This window comes from Rhinolophus ferrumequinum, chromosome 13 (genome assembly GCF_004115265.2).
Source record: "Rhinolophus ferrumequinum isolate MPI-CBG mRhiFer1 chromosome 13, mRhiFer1_v1.p, whole genome shotgun sequence".
Classification (NCBI taxonomy): domain Eukaryota; kingdom Metazoa; phylum Chordata; class Mammalia; order Chiroptera; family Rhinolophidae; genus Rhinolophus; species Rhinolophus ferrumequinum.
Window position 1 is genome coordinate 14802398 of NC_046296.1, and position 17195 is coordinate 14819592.

Here is a 17195-nt window from a genome sequence, read left to right on the forward strand (position 1 = left end):
ATCCTGTTTCAGAAATAGATGTTCTGTCTATGATAAAAAAGTATGCATTCAAATAATAATTGTGTTTACATTCTGAATAGATCTTCACCAAGTGATAAGATAGTATCACATCTGTTCTACATGGTAACTATAAAACTTGGAAAATGAGGCCTGTTTATGGAAGTTTCCCCAGGAGACAACTTACGAGTAACATTTCATGAGTCCTCTTCCACCTGAAATGGAAAGGAAACTATTAGAAACGCATGAAAAATACATCTTACTAGGAAAGGTATACCTCTCTTGAGTACTTTTGTAAAGAACAAATGCAACTACAGTAGATACCACCAAACTTGAGGATAATCAATTGACTATAATCTTAATTCAGATGTAAAACTGAAAATCAAAACCCAGAAAGTACATGCAACAGTAATGTCAACTGAAAATTAAAGATTTATTTTATTGGCTACATTTTATCTACTTTGGAAGAATTATAAAAAAAAGAAAAATAGAAATTAACATTATGAAGAACTCATCAAGAGCAAAAGGAAAATATAACGTTTTAATAGCCTAAAATTGAAAACAATAATGAAATACTTGTCACATATATTATAAATTTAGCTTAGAATTTATTTTTATTTATTTGATTATTTTACTTATTTAACTTAAAAAAATGTGACTAACAAATAATATCTAAGTTTGATTAATGGAAATAGTATTTAAAAATTATTTTATAAAAGAAAATATGTGTTGCCTTTAATATGTAGAATAAAGCTTTATTTTTGCATATAAAAAAGTAGATACATAATTTTGTCCCTTAAGTGAAAATCTGTTTTCTCAGGTCCCAAGAAATATCTGGACAAAAATATTTTATAAATATCTTATTAATAGGGACCCAGTGTTTTAGCCCACCCACCGCACAAAACTCCAATGTGAAAAATAAAGGCAGAAGCTGCTTTTTAAAAGTGGGTATATGGTCCAGACTCCTGCTCACAAGTCATGTCTTGCAAACTTTTTTTTAATTCAATTTTATTGGGGTGACAATGGTTAGGTAGTCTCTGAACCTTAAATAGTTCATTAAGAATCACTGATCTAGTTCAATCATAAATGTGCTTTCCTTTGAAATATCAACTTGTTCAAAAGTTTTTTTTTCCGATATAAAATTCTTGTTTTTCCAACACTAACATGCAGTTCTATTCTTCATTTGATACATTTAATTTTCAGTAAATGCCTAAATACATACCCAATACCAAAAGAAAACATAAAAATTATTTAGGACCAAATCTGTTTTCCATTGTAGAATCTACATGTTCTGGTACAAGAGGATTTAGGAGACAAGGAAAATATATAATTGGGTTGATACCTGCTAACAGATAAGCATGGAGAGATATAAAGAATTAAAAATGAGTTATTTAAGAATTTAAGGTATTATTTTGTATATGCATAATCAACCTCCCAACTATACACATATAATCTATGAAAAGTAGAAAAAAGTGGCTACATAATAAATGTTATATGATTCAGAAAAGAGTTATCAGAATACAGAAAAGGTGAAGTGGAAGGCAGTAGAGAAGTTTTCCTAGAGGAAGTACGACTTAAAAGCAACACAGAGAAAGAGGGTCAGTTTTCAAAGTGTGCCCTACTTTGATCCCCAGTCTAGCAAGCTTTGCAGTAACTTTGGCAACACAGTGTTAGAAGACATGGCTGAAGCTTAATTATGTTATGAATAGAGTTTTTCTCAGGAACTGTACCATCTATACTTTAAATACTCTCTTCCTTTTCAACACATCACAAAAGATTGGCCCTTCTTTGTGAGGGAACAGTGATACTCTCAAGAACTTTAAAAGAAAGATGTCAAACTCATAGGAGTCTATATTTAAAGAGACCATCTCTTTCCTGAATAGCTGCCTAGCATCAATAAGTTTTCGTGAAGAGAAAGTGACATTGTCTCCCCCTTGCGGACCTGAACAATTTGTGGAAGATTTTTCTATGAAACTTTGCAGCAGGAAGTGTGTGTGTGTGTGTGTGTGTGTGTGTGTGTGTGTGTGTGTGTGTTTGTGTGTGATTGGTTTTCTAGTCTGATGTTGGATAAATGAGCTTGTTACTAAAATATACAAACCAACATCCTAGTAATTCACAGTGTCATGATTGAATTTTAATTAAAGTATTTAAATTAGATTACCATGGTTGTATTTTAAAAATAATATAAATTGTAAAGATTTTCTAGTACAGTTATCATGAAAGACAAATTTATGTAATATTTAGTATAGACCATTTTGAAGTAGTTGCTTAGAGATTCATAGCGAAAATGAATATGAAGAAGGAAAGACTACATTTATTTACATGCAATAAGAACTAAAAGATACCTTTATGTGGAGATTGCATCAGAGTTAGTTCTTCAAGGAAAGTAAAATTTCCCCTTTTGTTAGTGGCCTATCCAGAAATAAGACTTGAAAGACATTATCAGAGATTAGGAAACAGAATACTGATTTTACAAAACAAATCAAAATGAAACCTTCAAAGGTATAAAGAAAGTAAAACAGTTTCCCAGGGCCACATAGTTAAAAATGTATCTTTAGAGTTCAGGCTGACACTTTAAGTTCAGAAATAGCAATTTAGGCTATCTTTGAGCATGTTGTACACTTACTCAGCTATGTTAGCCATTCAGAGTTGTTATACTTTCATAGTTGTTGAAAGTCTTCTTGGTCCTTTGAATATCTGTATGAGTTTTACAATTCATACAGATGAATTCAAAGCTTATCAATGTCAACTAGTAAGCTTTTGGGATTTTTCACGGAAATTTCATTGAATCTATAGATCAATTTGGAAAGAATCGCTGTCTTAACACTGTTGAGTCCTCTTACACATGAAAAGGGTACATTTCTACACTTATTTAGGTCCACTTTAATTTCACTTAGCTTAGTTTTTTTTTTTTAATCTTTCAGTTTTCAGATCTTTCCCACTATTTCTCAGATTGACGCTTATTTTCCATTTTTGATACAAAGTCAATTTAACAGGTAGGAACAAATGAAGATACACTGACAATAGAATTTATGCACCTTGGAGAATATAGCTAATAAACAAGTAAAGAAAAAAAGATATTTAGAAATTTTGAAAGGGCAATAAGGAAACAAGTATAGAGAAAAAAGGCAACGTGTAATAGTATCTGTACTTAGAAATAAAAATCGAACTAAGAAGGTATTGTAAGGACAAATTAAATTTAAAAATAAGAGGCATAATTCCTCCAGCTGAAAATAAAGGAAGAGTTTCCTTTCACTTTTGTCAAAGCATTTATCTTAGAAAACATGTAAATGTAATGTTAACCTAAAAATAAAAGGCCAAAGTGAAAGGCAAAAACATTAATTTCAAATCCAAAAGAATAGCTATTTGGGAAGCACTGATTCAGGCAGAAGTCCAAATACTGTTCTGATTAGGAGTTGTTTTTTTTGTTTGTTTTTTTTTGGTTTTTTTTGTTTTTTTTTGTTTTTTTTTTGAGAAAGGGAAGGGATATGATTGCATGAATAGAGAGAAGGTATTTCTATTGATGTTAATGTCAAGGAAGTAATGTCAAGGAAGGAATTTCTGTAGATGTAAACAAACTGTTACTCTTTAGCTGTACATGGTGGTGCTAATTCTACGGAATGTCTTTAATTTTCAGTTCAGAAGTCAGAATATCTGCTTTTCTGTTAGCTTTGTAAACAATTTTTTGAAATACAATGTTGATTTGGCCCAGTCCAAAGGTTATTTTGACTATTTAAACATTCCCAAGTTTTGAGGAGTAAGACATGCAAGGCAGGTCCTGTGGGAAAGATAGTCGATTCAGATTCCTTTTTTGAAGTGGCTTTGTTCATACTCATATTGATTTTCATAGTAAGTACCTTTCCTTTCTGTTTACAGTGTATCTTTTAGAAAATAAATAAGCCTTTTTCAACTTCAGGACATTGGAATAGCTTCCTCCAGGACCTAGGAGTGATCTCTTCAAAGTGTAAAGATCTCCCAATCTCCCAGTTTCTGTGGGATGACAGGAACTTAATGTTAGTGGGTGTCTTGCTGTACATTGTAAAATACCTTCACTCATAAAGGTATGAGTGTCTTTTTGTATGTTGGTTGTCACTCTGGTTAAATTTCATTAATTAGCACGGATTGTTACCCCAAGTACAAGATAAAGTTAGGATGAACTACATGTGACCAGGGAGGCTGTCAATTCCTCTTGAGGACTGGTATGGTTTACCTTGAGAACACATATGTAATCTGGTCTATCTTCTTGCTTATATAAAAGGGTGAGATGATTTTCTGTCTTTCAGTCACTGAGAGGATTGCCTGTGATGCTTATTTAATAATAAAAATGTTCTCTCTCTCTATTACCAGTGTGGATACAATTTCTGCGTGATGAGAAGTTTTTCTTTTTTCTTTTTTTAAATTATATTTCCCCAACACATAAAGACAAAAAACAAGATAAAAAAATACTGGAGAACTGTATTCCAATGGAATAGTACTTATAAAGCCTCAAAGTGTAGAAAGAGCTTGATATACTTGAAAACTGTAAAAGAAATCAGTGAAGTTGATTGGTGTGAGTTAGAGAATAAGAGATGATGTCGGAGAGGAAAGAGTTATGCATCAACTTACATTATGTAAGAATAGTGTGCTACAATCAGGAGTTTAAATTTGATTCCAGTTTCAATGAGTGGATGCTGACGTGGTTGAGGTTATTTCTAATTTGCATTTACAAATGATTAAACCAGCTGTGGTGCTGAAAAATAATTTAAGAGTTAAGAATGCAAAACCAGTTGGTGTTACCGTATCCTTGGAAAGAGACGTAATGATTTCATGAATAGGAAATACAAATACAGAAAAAAAATTGCCAAATATATTTCTTCATTAAAGCACAGAATAAAGGTTTGAACAAGATGTAGGGGGAAAAAAGGAAATATAATCATCCATAGTTTTTGATTAAAGTAACAAGGTAGGTATTAATGAGCTTTACAGAAATGGGCAAAATTTGAGAGAGACAGATTTGGGTGGAGTGAAAGGCAAGAATTATTTTGAGTATGTTTCGCCCCCTTTGAGCATAGTACAATATATTTTATTTTTAATACTTGCTTTTTATGATGTTATGGTATTCCACCCTATGAATATGCTAATTCAAGTGAACATCCCTCTGTTGCATAATATTTGTTTTTCTATTGTAAACAGTTTTGCAATTAACATTCTTATAATAAATATGTGTATGGACTAAACTTGGATTCTTTTCTAAGAATCAATTTGTAGAAATAACATCTTTGGTTCTATGTACTGTATCAAATGCTCTGACACTGTTGAATGTTGACCTTCCAAAAGACCAACAGAAAAAACTGTTAATTAAGCAAAGCTAAGTTTATTAGAGTAAACTACAATACGAGGGACCACCAATTTCACATAGTTTAAATAGTGTTTCAGGAGGGAGAAATGAGGAGAGTATATTTATAAAGTTTGAGTACCTGAGTTGTATGATATTAAGGTGACGCTTGCAATGTGTGGAACTGGTTGAGATTAGAATTTATGATAATCTGGCTTTGTACTGAAGTATAAAGTGAGTTTAGTGTCTTGAAATAAGTCTTAAGCTCTCTAGCATCAGTCTTGATAAGAAAGCCATTTTAGTTAGTTTGCTGTCACATCTTCTGGAAGCAGATATTTGCTTGTCCTTAGCATTTTAAGATAAGGACTAGTATTAGTCAGTACAGAAGCAGGGAATTATACTGATTTCAGTCCTTGATATATATATGGTCAAATTACTCATAATGAAGTTTGCATCGTCTTATATTTTTTATATTAACTCTTTGGAATTTTATTGTTGTTACTGATTATATTTTTAGTTGAATTTAGTGTATAATTATCTGAAAGATTGTTTATTGCTAATCATATTTTAATGTGCTATATACTGCCACATCTGATTCATGATGCATATTTTATTCTTAATATAGATCTATACACTAATAAAGTGAAAGATAAACAATAGTTGATCATTAATTTGTTTATAAATAGAATTATTAAAAATATGCATATGCAAAAAAAAGAAAGCACATTAGTCTTCTAAGAAGAATTATTAAATGAGAGAAAGGTGTTGAAAATTAGTCATCCTAAACTTCAGGGAAAATATATGAATTTCTCTTATTAGAGTCACTTTTGTAATATTTCCACTATCGCATTTCAACTGCCCACAGGGGTTAGTGAGCAAAGATGCCTGTGGCATATTTCCAAAATGAGCTCAGTATTGAATCCTTCATTTAAGAATCTACATTAATGTTAGACAGATGATGATGGAGTCTCTTCTCAGCAGAAAGACTTGGGTTGCATCTCTCACTTATCATTCTTGTGCATAGGGACTATCAGAAGTAGCTGTAGGAGATTAGCCACTTTGGCCTGTTCAATCCAGGCTATGCTTTCTTGGCAGGTGTCAACAGAAAGACACTTAATACTTTGAATCCTTGTGAAATATAATCTAATGGGGAGAAATACCATTTTTATATACAAACTTTTGCACGGAAATGTTTTATAAAGCAACAAGCATTTCAATACAATCTTATTATTTTTCTATTAACAAGTTTGACCTTTCTGAATTAAAAAAAAAGAAAAAACAAAAGTGTCTTCCTTAGAACTAAAAATAGTCACAAAAAAGTGTCCAATCTACATTCTTAAAAATTGCAAATCAATATACATACATAATCTTTTTGATGCAAAAAACAACAAAAAATAAAAGATATTGACATTCTTGTATTTTTTTAATATTTTGAGTATATATAACTGTGAATTTAATGATTGCATATTATAATTTCATTAACTTTTGAATTTTAAATTGATAGCATTTATCTAATATTTTACTCAAGTTTTCCACATATGAGTTTATCATATCGATATTTTAATTATTTTATTAATTTATTTTTACTAGTTTCAGGTGTACACAGCAATGTAATAGACTTTTACACCCATCACAAAGTGATAATCCCCCCAAACTACTACCCCTCTGACATCGTATACATTAGGTCAGTGCAAAAATAATTGAGATTTAAAAAGTTTCAAATAATTGCAAAAATCACAATTACTTTTGCACCAACCTACTAGCTGTTACAATATCATTAATTATATTCCCTATGCTGTACTTCACATCCTGTGACTATATATAAATATATATATATATATATATATATATATATATATATATATATATATATATATATAGAGAGAGAGAGAGAGAGAGAGAGAGAGAGAGAGAGAGAGAGACACAAAAATGTATACACATTTTAGGAAAGGAAAACTGTATTAAAATTGTAATACTTAGTATATACCAATAACAAAAGTTGAACACAAGTCACGTTTGACTTCTGCAATGACAAGGGGTGCTCAAAGTGGTTACCATCAGCATCCAGACACTTCATATTATGGCGAATTACTGCTTGAGCAATGTTGATCAAAGTGGCCACTTGTATACATTTTCTGGCACCCCCGGTGTGTGTGTGTGTGTGTGTGTGTGTGTGTGTGTGTGTGTGTGTATTTAATTAGAGTGGGCATTCAATATTATTCAACTTCAGCTTCAAGCATACAGTGCAGTGGTCAAGCATCTACACAATCTATGAAGTCATCTCCCTGATAAGTCCAGCACCCCTCTGGCACCCACATAATCCCCTACATAGTCTTTACAACAGTATTGATTGTTTTCCCCATACTGCATTTCATATCCACATGACTATATTGTGACTACTGATCTGTACTTTCTAATCCCTGCACCTTCTCCCCGATCCCTACATCCCTCCTATCTAGCTTATTGAGCACTACATAATAAGTTTAGATTCTTAGACAAAAATAGCTATAAACCCAAAGAAGAAATATCATTTAAAATTATACCATCAGAAAGTAATTTTAATATATATATACAATTAATATTCAGAAATTTATATTGTGCAGTAAATATTATTTTGCAATTTTTCAACAACTTAAAAGGACATTTTTATGTATGAGAAAAAACTGAACTGTTTAAACTGCTTGATAGAACTAGAAGATAAGATTAAATTACAGAACTATAGGAGAGGAGAATATATCAAACGGAATCTAATGCAATGCACAAATGCTGTAGACAAGAAATGGAAATAGGGAAAGAAAATATGATTGCTTGGAGTCGCACTCTTAGGTCACGAAACACATAGACGTACCCTTAGGGCCTCTGACTCTCAGTTCCAGGCATGACTCTCATTTCCAAGCATCACTCCCCCCATTCCTGCTGCATACCAAACCATGTCATAGTGACCATTTTTATTACTCTAGGAAAACGAAATTATATACATATACGTATGTATGTATATATGCATGTATATGTATATACGTGCGTATATACATATGCACGTATATACATAAATATGTGTGTGTATTATATATTTATATATATATGTGTATATATATATATATATATATATATATATATATATATATGGTGCCCAAAAAAGTATACATATTTTAAAAAAGGAGAAAACTGTATTAAAACTGTAATACTCAATATATACTGATAACAAAAGATGAATACAAGTCACGTTTGACTTCTGCAACTATAAGAGGTGCTCAAAGTGGTTACCATCAGCTTAATTTTAATACAGTTTTTTCCTTTCTTAAAATGTGTATACATTTTTGGGATATATATATATATACACACACACACACACACACACACACACACACACACACACACACACACACACACATATATATTCCTAAGTAGAATTTTTTGTTGTGTCACTTATTCCTCAATAAGTCTACCTCCAAAAAGTTTTATTTTCTAAAAAGAAACAGTGGAAATTGTGTTGACATATAATTATATAAGATTTGAACTTTTTTTCCAATAACTGGATTTTGTGCTTTTTTTCCTGTCTGCTAAAAAACAGCATGGTAAAAGATTTCTGATCCCTGTCCAATTATCACACTGATTTTTGCTATAACCACATATAATAGCCTTGTGAACATATATACTTTTCTTGTTTATAAAATGCAATAAATCTTGATATTTTTATAAAATAGATGGTTTACTAATTGAACACAAGAAAATGTATTGTTAAACTACATCATTATTCTATTTAACTTGGACATTTACTAATTTCTATTTTTGTGAGTTTTGACTATGCATATAGTGGAATTTTTGCTGAGTGATTTTAATTTTCTTTAGGCTTACCTGTGATTTTTAAAGTATCTATAATTAACATGCATTACATTTTGATTAAAAGCTAGATGTTATTAAAATAAAAAAACAAACATTTTTAAGGCTAAAGTAGAGTATTAAGTGGATTTTTTGTCATTATTTCTTGAACATCATTATTTATCTCCTTTAGAAGATACGAGTTGAGTAGCTCCTTTTATTAACGTACCACAATTTTTTTTTGTCTCGTTTTCCTGCTTTTTGTAATTTAAAACCTTTAATTTCTTTGTTTTTCTTTCCAGCTTTATTGAGATATAATTGACATATAATATTGTATAAGTTTAAGGTATGTCATATGAGATATTGCAAAGTAATTATTCTGGTAGGATTAGTTAACACCTGTATCATGTAATAACCATTTGTTTTTAGTGGTGAGGACATTTCAGATCTATTCTTTTAGTAACTTTCAAGTATATAATACAGCATTGTTAATTACAGTCACTAATTCTGTATATTAGATCTCCAGAACTCATGTCATCTTATGCCTGGAAAGGTGCACACTTTAATCAACACCCCCCCCAATTTCAACCTTTCACTGTTGAGTATATTAGCAGTTGGCTTGTCACATGCGGCCTTAATATTTCAAGGTATGTTACTTCTACATCCAATTTGTGAGTTTTTATCATGCATGGATGTTATATTTTGTTAAATGCTTTTTCTGCATCTACTGAAATTATCATGTGATTTTCCTACATTCTACTAATTTGCTGTATCACATTTGTTGCTTTGTGTATATTGAGCCATCCTTTCATATCAGGGATAGATCCCAATTGATCATGATGTATGATCCTTTTAACAGATTGTTGAATTCAATTTGCTAATATTGGGTTGAGAATTTTTTCCATCTATGTGTATCAGGGATATTGGTCTGCAGTTTTCTTTTTCTGTATTGTCCTTATTTGGCTTAGAACCGAGATAACCCTGGCCTCATGAAATGAGTTTGGGAGTGTTTTTTCCCCTTCAACTTTTTAGAAGAGATTGGGAAGGATTGGCATCGATTATTATTTAAATGTTTGTTAGAATTCACCAGGGAAACCATCTGATCCTGAACTATTATTTGTTGTGAGGTTTTTGAATACTGATTCAATGTCCTTACTTATTATTCATCTGTTCAAATTTTCAGTATCTTCATCGATCAATCTTTGTAGGTGTATGTTTCTAGGAATTTATCAATTTCTTCTAGGTTACATAATTTGTGTATGTATAATTGTTCATAGTAGTCTCTTGTAACACTTTTTATTGCTGTGGTATCAGTTGTAATGTCTCCTCTTTCATTTCTGATTTTATTTATTTATTTATTTTATTACTCTAGCTAATCTAAAAAAAACAAACAAAAAAAACACCTTTTAGTTTCATTGATCTTTCCTAATGACAGTCTGGTCGTTATTTGACTCATTTCCACTCTGATCTTTGCTATTTCCTTCCTTCTGTTAAGTTTGGGTATAACTTTCTTCTTTCTCTATTCTCTTAGTACATAAACTTAGAATGCTTATTTGAGATTTTTTTCTTAATGTTGGCATTTATCACTATAAGATTTCCCCTTAGAACTGCTTTGGCTATATCCCATATATTTGGTATATTGTATCTGCATTTTTACTTGTTTCAAGATTTTTCTTTTTTTTTCCTTTGACTTCTTTGACCTTTTGTTTGTTCAAATTTTTCTCTTATTATTGATTTTGGGTTTTATAACATTGTGGTCCAAAAGATATTTTTATTTTTATTTTCTTAAATTCACTAGGCCTTGTTTCGTGATTTATCATATGATTTGTCTTGAATAGTTTTCCATGTGTACTGAGGAGATTATATATCCTGATGCTATTGGATGGACTTTTCTGTATATGTCTGTAAGGTCCCTTTGATCCATGTGGCAGAATTCTTAAGCTTGCATGCCTTCTGTCAATCCTGCAACACATCAGACCACGTGCTGACAGCCTTTCTTTTGCTTTCCTAAGGACAATTCTAAAGCTCAAGTTGGTGATCTTTCTCTGGCTTGCAGATTCAAGCTGGCTTCCTGTGTCTGCTCACTAGTGGTCTGTCAAAGCTAACTCTTGCCACCATTAGGAGTGCATACAAGATGCTAGCCACAGGGTGGGACATGTGTGGTTAGGTGTGCAGAGTGCTGGGGTGCTGGGGTAATTTTTAAATTCACTTTTAAGATTTATTTTTAAAATGAGAGAATTGTCCTTGCTAACATATATTGTAGATTTCTCGTACCATCAATCCTTTCATAATTTGTGCGATTTTTGTTTTAGCAGGTTTTTTTTTTTTAAATGGTCAGTCTGTTTTGATGTTTTATGACGTTCTTTTAGTTTACCTCATATCAAATATTTAATCTACCTGTAACTGTTTCTGTGTAAAATAGGAGGTAGTGATTATATTTGTCTTTTACAAATATTAATCTAGTCTTTAATATTGATTTAAAATATTTATTATGTTCCATTTATCCATCTGTCTGCTATAATAATTTTTACAAATTATAATTGGAAAACCTTTTCTGTGCCTAATTTTTTTTCAAAATTTCCAACTTATTTCTAAATAAATATATATAAGTGTTAGGCACCTTTCATCAACTTTATAAATAAAGATTTTAAAATGATTATGCACATTAAGTTATAAAGAATTACTATCTTATAGACATTGAAAGCCTGATTTAGTACCGTTGCTGAGTATTTCTATATCCACATTCATAAGTAAAATTAGTCTGTAATTGTGTTGTATTTGTTCAACATTTATACTGGTATACCAGTGTTTGGTGTAAATACTGAATTTATTTCAAAAATGACACTTCTTTTCTCTTAGGGCAGGAATATTTCAAAAACATAACAATTATCTGTTAATTCAATTTGGTTAGTTACTTGTACTTTTGGCTCACTGGGAGGATATTTAAGAAGCAGCACAATAGCTAAAGAAAGCAGTAATGTGTGTAAGAAAAAAGTGACAGAGTAAGAAAAAAGTGACAGAGTTCAGACTTTAAGCGGGTTAATTGGGCATAGTAATATTGCCTGACTTATGTAGGTAGTTTGGAGTCTTGACTACGCTTAGTACATAACAAAGTTTTTTCATTATTATTATTAAAATACTAATTTTATATAGTACCTAAATAATAACAGGCTATTATAAAAAAGGACTATAATAAAAACAATGTTTATCTAATACTATTAAATTAATTCATATAATCAATAACATCAATATAAAAGGAGGGAAAAAAATGGCTATTACCTCAACAGACAAAAAAAGCTTTCTTCTGAAAAACATGCAGCATTCATTTTACATATAAATTTAAACTCAATTAAAATTGCAAATATACTTTCTTTACATAATGAAGAATATCTATTTTAAGCAACCACCAAAATTATTTAAACCAACAACTAAACTATAAAACACTCAAGGGAAATTTCCATCTGATGGCTAATTCCAAAGCAACAGATTTTCTTTACACCAACTATAATCGGTTAGAAAATGTAATTGAAAACTAATCAGTATTGAAAACAGCAATAAAATATTAACTACTTAAGAATATGTGCGAACAAACATAAATAAAATTGTAGAAAAATTGTTAAATTTTGCTAAAGAAAATGCATTGCTTGAATAAATGGGATAACCATGGTATTAAATACTTTGTTTTTCCCAAATTATTTTCAACTCAAAAGCAAAGTTAATTGAGCTTCTGGGTAATGGTGAGGCACTACTCCCTGTCCTCAACCTCTTCTTATGGAACTTGACACATCCACAGCTCCTCTAGTGGTGTATAAATGCACAGGGTATAAAAAGGCCATTTAATAGAGAGAAAAAGGAAAAACTAAAGACACTGTATAGTGGGGTTAAGAGTCTCTTTTACTGGTGGTTGGAAGTGAAAAAAAGTGAGACAACACAAAAAAAGTGAAAAGTAATAGAGTGAGAAGCTAAACAGCTTTAATATTAATTATGTTGCAAATGACTACTGCTGAAGAATTCATGGTTAGTCATATACAGCTGTGAAATGGTGACATAACCCAATAAAATTATTTGGATTTCTTTGGGATTCTTGTCTTTCTTAATGCTACATAAATCCTTATAAAAATTCACTCTAATTCATAAGTCAGTGTATATTTCTTACAAATAAAACATCCTAAAACCTCTCTATACTTGCAGAAACTAGGTAGAAAAAACAAGAGAAAAGCTTGTCTTATTCAACACATCAACAATATCTATTTGAGTGTTATGTGTGTGTGTGAGAAAGAGAGAGAGAGAGAGAGAGAGAGAGGGTGAGAGAGAGAGAAGGGGAAGTCAGTTTATCTATCTATCTATCTATCTATCTATCTATCTATCTATCTATCTATCTATCTATCTATTATCTATTTATCTATCTATCTTCTTCCAGAAATGTCCATGATTACCAATAACCTAACACACTCTACCAGGAAACATTGGCAAGGGTTATTGTAAAATGAAATGAGAGTTGCAGGTACAGTTGAGAGACCATGATTCTGGATAGTACTACTCAAATCTTTTAGAAATCAGTTCCTGATTTTAAATCAATTAGTATAAAACTCTATATGCATGATAGATTATATTGTTATGTTTCAATAAATAATACCTTACAATTCTTAAGATTCCTGGAAGAATTTTTCCTGTAATCAAAATAAGAAAAGTATTATATTTTTTTCTCACAACTGTCCATGTTTTCCTTTTGTTATAAATTTGCTTTGATATAATTTCAAACTTAAAAAATTTAGAAGTATAATACGATATAAGGAGATACCAGGTAACTTTAACACAGATTCTCCAAATATAACCCATTTGTTTTGTTTACATTTCGCCTCATTTTTCTTTTTTTCATTCTCTCCATATATGAATATCTAAAAATTATTTGCATGTACATATGTATGTGTGTATAACGCTTATGTTTTTCTGACTTTTTTTCTACTTTAATCACATAACTTTCTAGTGTAAATATAATAAACTCACATGCATTTTACTTTTACATACTCATAACAAGATAATTATAGAGACCAACGTTGCACTGTTTTCCCAAGTGAATCTTCTTTTTAACCAAACTTATAAAGCATTTATTGGAATTCACATTCTGGCAGAGCCCCAGACTTGAGTCAAGCATCAATGCTGTAGTATAAAAAAAGTGAATGAAAAACTCAAGATGTAGAAGCAGTAGCCATATCAGCAACTCCTTTTCTGGGGAAAGATCCACATACATACTCCTTCGCCCAAGTACCATGATGCTACACCTCTTAAGAGTGTAAGGACTGCACAGAGCGCTTGTATCACACAAGGAAAGACTCTCACAGAGGAAAAGTGCCATAGAAATACATTATTACTTCTTTTTTTATTTCTCTTTAAGGATACTGCAATAGAAATATATTAACGATGACCTCAAATATTCACCATTTTTATATCTTACATTTCAAATCAAAGTTGTAGGAACCTACAGGTCTTCATAAAGAATCTGTTCATAGCACAGCTATAGCGCAGTTCACTGCAAAAATGACCCTTTTACACTATATCCTTACAAATAAACCTACATGTAAATGAAAAGTTCAGATCCTGCATCACCCATTGTGCAATCTTGCCCTCTGATGTAAACCCAGATATAGTCAAATTTATAAAGCATTCACTTAATATTTTAGTTGAAGCAAAAGCAAAAGGGCTTTCAGCAAAGGAAACCTTTATGAATTTCAGTGGTGTCCCTGGCACTCAGAGGTTCAGCTGCAGTCTCAATTGGTGAGGACAAGTGGTGCCATAAGGGTCCCAGCATAAAGGAGGAGGACAACCCAGCTGGAGCTGATATTGACCTACACAGCTGGCAATTTGCTCGTCACACTCTGGAACTCTGCATCAGGGCAGTACCAGCAGGACACAGTCCTCATAATGTACGAGGGAGCCAAGCAGAGCAAGAAGTGGAAGACAGAGAAGCTGTACTGAGCTCCTCTTTCTCATTGTCCACAGCCTGCCGAGGCTGTCGTTCTTCTTCATCACTGGCACCATCAGTAACTGTATGACAGGAGATCACGTTTTCACTTCCTGACAGGGTCAGCTTACTTAATTGGCTATTGTTGGAAGTAGAGATGTTAGAACACAACAAGCAGAAAACAAAGATTGGCAGCCCAATAAAATTCTCTGTATCCAGAAAATGCCCACTCTGTGATGGTGGAGCAGAGGTAGGGACTAGAGCAGTTGAATTTCCAGGAGCCAGTGTTGGTATAGTCATGTGTGTGATAATGCTCCAGAGGCCTGGGTTGCCAGAACGATCACATTCATTGGTCGTGGTGGACCGTGAGAGGTGTATGTATGGTGTAGAAGGTGATGACAGAGGATTGCAGGAGGCCAGAACAAGGTTGGTGTTCCTGAATTTTTGGATGGATTGATATAACAGAAACCACAATGCAAAGGATCACATTAGTACTGATGAAGAACTTGTTTTCTGTGCTTCCATTTGGTTTGGTGTAGTATGTGTAGAGCAAATGACCAAAGATGATTGGGTGCTTGTGAGAGACAATAAAATTGTGGTGAAACAGCCCCCAGGGATGTGGAAAGGTCCAATAACGATAACAATGGCAGCAGTTTTGAAGAAACAAAACCCATTGTGGGTTGCTGCTCTGGGATCTTTACCCATTTTTACTTTTAGCATGAGCACAGAAGAGGCTAAGAAAAAGATGGCCAAGGCAAAGCTGATTCAATACACAGCTGTATAAACGACATGCACACCCCACTCTTTATCTGCCTTTATATCAGCCTCCTTGATTTTAAATTCCTCTTCATAGAATCCAGGAATCTTTTTCAGCTCAGTTTCCTTCCTTTTGTCCACATGATACAGAACACAATAGTGCCCAGGAAGAGAATAAAAGCATAGATGAGAGTCACAGTGAAATTCTTACTGTTGGGACAGCAGCTACTCCGCAAACATGGTGCACCACCAGCTGGCCAGGGAGAAAATGCCTAGCACAGCCCCTATAGTGGTGCCGGTGATGGAAATGACAGATACAAAGGCTTCTAACTGTCTTTTTGAAGAGGGGACCCATTTGTCCTGTCCCCCATTACCACCAAATAATTGAATGTTTATATCACAAGAAAAAGAAGCATTTCTTAAATAACCACAATACAGTTGTCAAAATGAGGAACTGAAACATAAATACAATAATATCTAAAAATTCATATCATATTCAAATTTTTTAAGCGGTATCAATAATTAATAGCTGTTTTTCCTTAGCCAGAGTCAACAATGCATTTAGTTGTCATGTATTTCTAGTCTACTTAAATCTCAAGGAGTTCTTGAGCCTTTTTGTTTCTTCACCTGGAGTTTTTCTGTATTTTAATTCTAGTAAGAGTTTTGAAATATGTATGTATAAAAGCAGATTTAATATCAAAATCTCAGCAAACTTTACCTGTGTGATTTAAATGAAAAAATATATGTAAAACACAAAAATAGTAGAATGAATTTTGATGGAAAGGTGTAGGAGTATTTCTATCAAATAAAGTTTCAGAATATAAAAGAAAAAAAGGATATGTATTTTTTATGTGTGTGAACTTTCTATTGATATCTGTTTTTGCTTTAGAAAAAAGTGCATACATTCTTGGTTTTTAACGTTGTGAAATTAAGTAACATGTATATTTAAATTGCGTAGAACTTTCCTTACATGAGTTATATTTACAATGTATAACTCTCTCCTCTATGTTCCCGCCAGAAATAGTCTACCTGAATGGGATAATTATAAATATATTCATATTTTTATGTGCTTTAAAACTATAGAAAGTTTAAGCAGTAAATCACTATTTTTGAGTGCCAAGTATATGGGGAAATTTTAATTAAATAGGTTATTACCATGCTAAAGAGAAACTGCTGCAGCTATAGTTGTGCTTTTCCAGTGCACAACTCTTTTGTTATTTGTTCTTCATAGTTTTATCCCCAAAGCCTGGCACAGAGCCCTGCATATAGAGTGCTCAATTCTTTGTTGAATGTATATATAGAAATCCTAATCCAGTTGAAAAACTGTAGTCGACGAGAAAAGATACT

At 32.0% G+C, this 17195-nt stretch overlaps 1 pseudogene; it reads right to left on the reverse strand.

Annotated features, from left to right (window-relative positions):
- Positions 1–14898: 14898 nt before the first annotated feature.
- Positions 14899–17195, reverse strand: part of LOC117033336 (serine incorporator 3-like) — a 58178-nt pseudogene continuing 55881 nt past the window's right edge.